Here is an 8,927-nt window from a genome sequence, read left to right as displayed (position 1 = left end):
TTAATGTGTTGGTTCTAGTTTAAGTAATCACTACTCTAGGTATCAACCTACTTTTAAAAAATGAAGTTCTTATAGGGAAGACAGAAATCTAGTTGTTAGGAGATTTAATCAGTGCAGAGTCTTATATTCCTTTAACCTTTTTTTTTTTTAAGATTTTATCTATTTATTTGACAGAGAGAGAGAGAGAGAGAGAGAGATCACAAGTAGGCAGAGCAGCAGGCAGAGAGAAAGGGGGAAGCAGTTCCCTACTGAGCAGAGAGCCTGATGTTGGATTCTATCTCAAGACCCTGAGATCATGATCTGAGCCAAAGGCAGAGGTTTAACCACTGAGAAACCCAGCCACTCTATTCCTTTAGCCTTCTAATAGGCAATAGATACACAAATCCTTTGTTTTCAGCCTCTGTAATAACTGTGGGGAAAGTTGCACAAATACTCATTTATTCTGGGTGTTTGGAGTTCTCCCTAATTCTTCAGAGCTAAAGAAGATGGATTTGACCCATTCCCTGGAATGTGGAAGACCAGAGCCCTTTCTAAGATTGCCATGTTCTCCAGAGGGTCTTGTGTTCTCATGGTTACCTCTGGCTTCAGACACCTGCTTTCAATAGTTGACTCTCATTTTATGAGTTGACTTGTTGTTTTACTCATGTTCTTCCTCTCATACTGTGTCAACTGTGAGGTGGGACTTGGATCTTTTCCTTACATTTCACGTACATAAAAAAATGCACCCCTCCCAATTAACCAATAAAAATAAACATACACCTACCTATACAAGGTAATTTTGTGTGACTAGAAGACTGCCCTGAAGTATGTCTTATTACAAATGTAGCATCACATACAGATGAACAAATTAAAATTAAACTATAGACATCTTTGGGGTGAAAAGTCCTTTAGCCACCACATACCACGGGAGCTTCATTGCCATTTCCTATCCTTCTGACACCTTCTTAGCCCCATACAACTTGGCTTAATTCTCTGTTCTAATATATAAAGGAATAAAGCTCTCTTTGGTCATTACCCCCAAAGTTACCTTTGCATATTCAAGTCCCACGGAACGGCATGGGTGGTTGGCAGTTGTGATCACATGCAGCAGGTTTTGAAGGTGTCATGCCCGCACTGGGCCATCTTTGGTCCATGGGCTGTTTTTAGGATTGTAACGGTGGAAGTGAGAGCCCTCAGAAAGACGAACTGAGATGAGGCATGTGAAAGGCAAATGATAATATGTGTGAGTAAGTACATGGTAGTGATTCAGTAAGTGTTAGATGTTATTATTAGGGTAACAATTATCAATTGATAATACTTTTCTCATTGAGAAAAATGTTGAGTCTTTCTATTTTTGTGCTGCAGAATAGTTTTAGTTTGAATATAGAGGCCTCCAGAATTTGAATTTGTGTATCCTTCCAGGGATGTTTCATGAATATAGCATATGACTGTATTTATTCTCTTCCATTGCTCATATGGAGGAAGGCTGTTTGAGTCTTTTGTGTCCACAGTTCTGCTTATCCATTAAGCTATCTGAAAGTTATATGCTTTCTTTGTAATACAATTCAAGGTTGTGATCATCAGAATCGGTTAGAATGCCAACCCATTGTCCCGGGAGTTACAAAAGAAAATAGAGAAATAATTTTCTGAAAATGGAGCAATATGTATAATTAATTTGATGAAGGTCACTGTTAGAAATCTGGGATTTGCTTGTATTATAGAATGTATAAGGGGACTATGACCTGCTCATGTTCTCAAGGAGACATAACTGAATAAGAGGATAAGAGCTGAATGGCAATGGGACCTAAGCACAGGAGGATTCTTTAGAGCTATGTTAGATTATAATTCAGGTGAGTTTGTTGGTTTGTTAAAGAATTACTGGGTAATAGTCATTTTCAGAACTTCAGGAGCTTAATTTCCAAGTCAAGTCCAGAAGGAAGATATACATAGCCGTTGACCTATTGAGTTCTTGCTATCTATGACTATGGTATCACTTGTTCCCACTTTAATTCCAACTCCTCAAACTCAGAAGCAGTGTTCCTCACTGTATTTCTTGTATTTCTTACCTCACCTAGTACTTAGGACTTGGTAGATGCTCTATAAAGAGGCATTGAATGAATGAGCAAATGAGTACATTTAAAAATGTATCAACCCAGCAAACAACCTACAGTGTAATTTCTATACTTTCCCATAATGAGTATTTCCATTTTAGCTTTGATGAAAATAGAAGAAAAAGCATAACAGTCCAGTTTTTCATATCGCTTTATCACAACATTCCATGAACTACGAGGTGCAATTCTTATGCCAGTTTTGCTAGACTAAGATGTTAATGAAGAAAAATTCATGAGCCTTGGCATTCTTTTTTTAGCTCTTCTACCTTCACTTTCCAAAAGGGCAAAATGAACACCTGTGCGTCTGAAACAAAAGACAAATTAAAAGTAAGAGGTTAATTAGGCATTAAATTGACATTTTAAACACAACGTTAGTGCTATGGGAGTGGTGAAAACAATCATTTCAAATGTGCTATACTGGAGGGGGTAGATTTTATTGATTAGTTTACTCAAAAGCTGACTCAGTCTGAACTATTAGAATATCAAGCAAAGAACACATATGAGACAAGCTTTGGAAGAATTGTCTGGTAAGTATCATGGTTGTTGCAAAAAAAAATAATAATAACATGCTTTGCACAGCTTTGTTATCAGGAGCCTTTACATCTGACATTTCGGAAGCAGGGAAAGTGAATGGCTTAAGAAGTCGAAAAGCCAATTCATCATGATGTCTGACATTTGGGAGCTGATATTATCGTCTATAATTTAAAATTCAGAATTTATAAAGTGCAGTCATATAATACTGCCCAGCAACAAAGGTCTTGCTGAAATGTCTGTACTTATCTGTGAAATAACAGAGTCACAAAAAGCTGATGGTTTTGAATCTGAATGTTTATTCCTCCCCATCTCGCCCCCCCAAATTTTATAAAATAATGAGTTTCTACCTTCTGCATTAAGAAAAATTTTATGCACTAGGAACTGACTTTATATAGGGAGATTTAAAAATCTACTACAATGACCTTTGTCATTATGGTTATGAGTCTTTTCTTGAACATGTACCCTGTGAGGTTTGTTGATCATTTGTTTGCTTTATTTCTAATCAAAGTATGATAGCACATGAAGATATATGCGGAGCTACTCTGGGATTCTGCTGAGAATACCAGTCACAGTTGTGCTGCTGCTGTGTGCTTATGCATAAGGTTTTCTAGTCCAGAGATTCCGATCTCACAACATCAAGAGGTATTTTCAGTAACAGCGGCATCAGAATATACCCAGTTGCAGAAATTCTTCAGGAACTCCAGCCCCTTAGAGTCCTGGGGCCCAGGTGATCTCCTTGGGCCTGAACGTGATCTTCCAATTTCCTTCCCATTAAAGGAATCAGCATTAAGATGGAGAAAAGGACATCCTTTCCTGGTCTGGCATTGATAATCTTGCTTTCCTAACGATTGGTTTGCTCTGTGCACTACGCTCAGCTTTCATGTAGTTACTCTTAGATCAGCGAAGCAAAATATTCCCTTTCTTCCTTTCATACAAATGCTTCAAGAAAAGATACCCAGTGATTTGTACAATTGACAACTGCAACCATTGCTCTGGGGCAGATTGAGAAGAGCTCATATTCTCTCTAACACAACCCAGAAGTGCCCGTTCAGCTACCTTGTGGCAGAGGCATGTGTTTCATTGCTGCTCTGTGATCTAATTCAGAGGAGAGATAGCTGCGGCATTTTCAATGGATATATAAAAATAGCTGGTTGCACTAGAAACTGTCTGACGTCAATGAAATCATTAAAAAGCAGTGGCCAGTCTGCAGAATGTCTCTGATTGCAGCTCAATGTGCAGATACTTAAGCCATATCATTTTTTTCCTTTTGACAGACAGCCATCTTTTCTTACTGTAAGATAAATTTCATCAATCATTTAGCTAAGATGTGGTTAAATCTCAAGTTCTTTCTATTCTACCATGGCGCATAATCTTATGTAAAAGGTCAGCCACATTTGAGAATGGTTGATATCCTGTGGAGATGGTGAGAATTGACAGCTGAAGACTTTTGGAAATGTCTTGTAGACTTCTGAATAAAGGTGAACCCACAGATTAACTATTATTGTATTGGTTCCCAACCACATGGTTTTGTGATAAAACCTTTGAAGGTGACTGATGCAGGAAGCCACAGGACAGTAACCAGTATACCGAGGACACTTACAAATTCTTTCTGAAAGGTAGAGCTCATATTAGGAACCATATATGAATACGAAAATGCCAGAATGGCATCTCCTGGCTCAGGAGTTTTCCAAATCTGCTATCCTGTAAGAAGGTCTTCTGTCTTTTCCTCCAATATGGAGTCCCTTCCCCATTCCTTACTATCAGCCTAAATTCTATCCATCCTGCAAATCACCCTGAGGTCTTGCCCAACCATTTCGCCATCATATTATCTTTCCTCTTCCTGATCAAACTACTTCAGCCCCTAAATAAAGGTTCTCTTTCACTTTCACAAAAGAATGTTCTCCTGACCTCTGCTTCTCTTCACTCCATCTTTTACCATACCTCAATGCAACGCTTCTAAAATATCAGTCTGATTATGTTAGCTCCTTGTTTAACCATCATCAATGTCTCCCTATGTGAGAGCTCACCAACTTGCATGTCTTTTAGACGAATTCAACCATGTCCTAGCTAGAAGCCAGTTAAATTAATCTATTGTTCTCCAGTTCTTGGGACCCTTTATTATACTCTACACTTGCCTTTTTGTCATCAACCCATTCCTGCAATCATTTACCTTGTGATACCCTTCACACTTGACAGATTTGGCTTTCTTAATGTTGAACAGTTGTGTTCTCTTTTAAATTTGGTTTGTAATAGTGCTAGGACAACTTAGGGAACCATTCAAGAGGTTCCATATCCAGATGAGATTCCATGTGGAACATAGCTCACCTCCCTTTTGGGAATAGATCAGATGCTCCCTTATTACCTGCAGGATAAAACCTGTGATACACTACACAGAACCCTAATCTGCCATTCCAGACTCTTCTTCCACCAGTTCCCACCATCCACCTGAGCCCATCAGAATCTTTCATTCTTCCATTCTTTTGCCAAACTATGTCTTATGCTTATAAAGCCCTTCCACAATTTACAATTTGCCACACTCACCCTTCAATATCAAATTCAAATATCATTACCTCCAACTAATTTAATTTATCCTATTTATGTGTTCCCCTGGAATTTCCCATGGAAATGCATATTTATTTTTAGCACTTATGTTTTGTAACTGTTTGGTGGTTATCTGTTTTTTTCCTTAAAACTTGACTTTCTACAATGCAAGAAACTAATATTTTATTCTTCCCTATATCTTGAGATATAGATACAATACAGGGTCTATTAAATGGAGGTTCCTCAACAAGTGTTTATTGACTGAAAAAATAATCTATATATATGTTTGAGCATAATTTAAAAATTTTTTTACTTGTGCTGCCTAATGATTAAATATTTTCTTCTATGAATCATTACCTTTAATTATAAGCATTTTGTATAGCAAGTATTTTTTAAATACCCTGTATATCACCTGGGTCAGTGTTGAGAATTTATCCTTGATGAACTATGTTCTCTTTCTTGATATTAACCTCAGTTTTCTGTTAAGCTACATTGTAAAATTTTCATCTTTGAATAGGTTCTTTCATACTTAAAATTTTAACCTTTTCCACCTCTTAGGTTGTAAAGTTCTGGCAATGTTGCTTTCACATCTCCATTTCCATTTGTTGATGGCTCAAATCTTATCCCAACAGAATGAAAACAAGAAGGCCACTTAGATGAGGAAAGATTAAGGCTGATTAGGTCAGTTAATTTGAGGATCAACCTGGGAAAAGAATACTTGTCACAAGGGGTATCTCTTACTGATTTCTCCTTTGCTCATTTCTGTGTCCTGCTATCATCATGCAATGCAACCTAAATAATTGAGAGTAAGCCTGTTCCAATCCAGGTTCTGTACCTAAGTAGATTTGGAGATGTTCACCTTGTTCTCAGATTCCTACCTTAACCAGTTCACCCAGCAGCCTACTTAAGAGCCCCTCTTCATCACACAATACCTAAAGTTCTTTATGCCTGAAGTTTGAACAATGACACATCTTTCCACATGTGTGCTTCCTGAGATTTCTTCCATTTTTATAAGTAGTACAATTTCTTGGTTTTCTCAAGTTAGAAACATGGAAATAATATCAGACCCTCTCTCTTCTTGGCCCCCATATTGAGTCAAAAACTAATTCTTGTGTTTTCAAACCCACCTCCTTTTCTCTACCTCTTTTGCCCTTATTCTAGTTCAAACCATCATCATCTCTCTCCTGAATTCTAGCAAAATATTTTTATTTGGTCCTTCTAATTTATTCCTTACATAGCATCCAGAGAAATCTTTTAAGAAACTAATATGATTAGTTCTCTCTCTTGCTTAAAATTCTTTAACAGTATTAGATTGCCTTTAAAATACAGTCCAGAATCCTTCTCATAGCCCACAAGACCTTGCATAACCTCTTTAGTTCTGTCTCAAGCTCTTCTCCCTCCTCAGTCTCATGAGCATTACAGGAACTCCTTCTGATACCTGAGTACTCCATGCTCCCACTTAATGCTTTCCATGCTTTCCTTAACCTTCCCTCTCTCGTTAGCTAGCCAGCACCTCCTCGTCCTTTTGAACTCAATTAAAGTATCACTTCCTCTAGGAGCCTGCTATGATTTCCAAAATAAGTCAGGTAATTTTTTGTGCAGTCACAACTCATTAATTTTACTCCATATATTGTATTACATTTGTGATTATGTAATTATTTGTATGAAAATTGGTTTTAACCTTCCCTGTTATAATGTAAGTTTATTCCATAAAAGCGAATGTTTATATTTTGCTCACCTCTGTGTCTATAGGATATAAAAGAATAACTGAAAAACAGGAATATTTCATATTCATTTAATACACAAATGTCTCTTATAAGAGTTCAATTATTTACTGGGATTTTGAATTTTAATTTAGGTTTGGGCATACAATTAACAGCTGTATGGCTAAACTGATGAATACAGGTGAAACACTGGTTTACCCATTATTCTTTTCGGCAAACTTGCCTTCCTTTTAACTGTTTTGGTAAGAAGCTATTCATATTTGAAAACAGCTACAGGAAGGTAGCAGGTTCTATCACAGGCTTCCCAAGACAAGGCAATTTGTGATTATGGATTTGTGTTAGCTAATTGCATAGGTTGGCGCATCATTGAAGAATAGAACTTTATCCTTTTGTTTAAGTGCTTCATTATATATTTGTTTATATTTTGTTGGACAGACACAGGTTGCAGTTAATTACTGAGAGCCACCACTAAGCAACTGTCAATAAAAATGCAGAGCAATCAAGTTAAATCAATAAAGATAGTAAAGATCAATTCCAGGAAGAGGTAACATAGTTAGATTTCATACTGGCTGGTCTGTTTCAGGCCCCTCGGAATGTGTTTTCATCTTAAATACATTCATGGTAACCATGTTGTTATTGCCAAGGTTTTTAGGACACTTGCAGGTAAGAGCACCTTTCCCTTTTCTTTTTTATACCTTCCATTTTAGTGCAAAGAACATGAGGTTGGGAGTCAGGGAGTCCTGGGCTGAAATCCTACCTACGAATTTTGCAATGTTTTGAACGCTATTAGCCTTTGAGAGGTCCTCAGCCTTTCATGGCTCAAGGTTGAAAAAATAATATGTATAAAATGCTTGGCAGATTACAGAGGCTGGGTAAATATTAGTTTTCTCTTCCTACACATCATCCTTTGATTTTCTCTTTCTTTGTTTTCCTTACTCTAACTCTTTTGTCATAGTCTTCCTGGTGTGTGAGACTCTTGATGATTTTCTTTAAATTCTAGGGTATTGGCTGGCTAAAATATTAGCCTGCAGATTCTCCAGAATTCTGAAACTTAGGGAAATTTAAGCCTTCCTTCAGCATACTAATAGCTAGTGAAAAATTCTATTTCTTTATTTTTACTGATGAAGTATCCTTCCATTGACTGAAGAGTTTAGAATCTTTCTTCAGTATGCTACATGTCTATAGCCAACCAATTTCTAGTTGATATTGTAAGCTTAGATTAGCTGAGTTCATCTAGAATTTTATTGGGTTGGTATAATCCTATAACTGTAGTAGATGGCAGAGAAAAGTTGGGTAAATATAATGTAACTTAATAAAAAATTATGAGTGAGTTGGTCCCATACCAAGTGGCTCAGGGAAAATAGAGGAGTTGAGGGTTGTTTGCCTGCTCACTATGAAACCCCTCCTTAAATTCTTCTACTTTGATTACTATTTGGCATTGATAGTTGAGGTAAGTGAGACGGGAGTACATAGCTTAGAATGAAAAAAACCTAGAATTCCCAAACAGAAAGGATGATAGATATTCTCTCCTCTCTTTTCTTACCTTCAACACCTACTCACCCATCCTTACTCTCAGCTGGTGAATTTGCTTTCAGTTTTACAGAATACAAGGTGGCAATCACAGGACTGAAGGTCCACAAGTTCCCACATTACATCTATTCACTGGCCAGCATTGCACCCTTATATTTTCTCTTATTTATTTATTTATTTATTTATTTATTTATTTATTTATTTGAGAGAGATTGAGAGAGAGAGTGTGAATGATCTAGGAATGGAGGAGAGCAGGGAGGGAGAGGTAGAGAGAATCTTAAGCAGGCTCCTCACCCAACACAAAGCCTGAGACGGGGCTCTCTCTCAGGACCCTGAGATAATGACGTGAACCAGAATCAGGGGTCCAGCACTTAATTGACTGAGCTACCCAGCTACCCTGAACCCTTATATTCTGCCTTCTCTTTTGCTACTGCAGATGAGGTGTCTGCGTTCCTAGTAGGGACAGCCTCTTCAGTTGTCCATCAGATGCCATTCTCACATTCTCAGA

Source organism: Mustela erminea, chromosome 3 (assembly GCF_009829155.1).
Source record: "Mustela erminea isolate mMusErm1 chromosome 3, mMusErm1.Pri, whole genome shotgun sequence".
Lineage (NCBI taxonomy): Eukaryota > Metazoa > Chordata > Mammalia > Carnivora > Mustelidae > Mustela > Mustela erminea.
The sequence above is the reverse complement of the archived record's forward strand: the minus strand, read 5'-3'. Positions refer to the sequence as shown.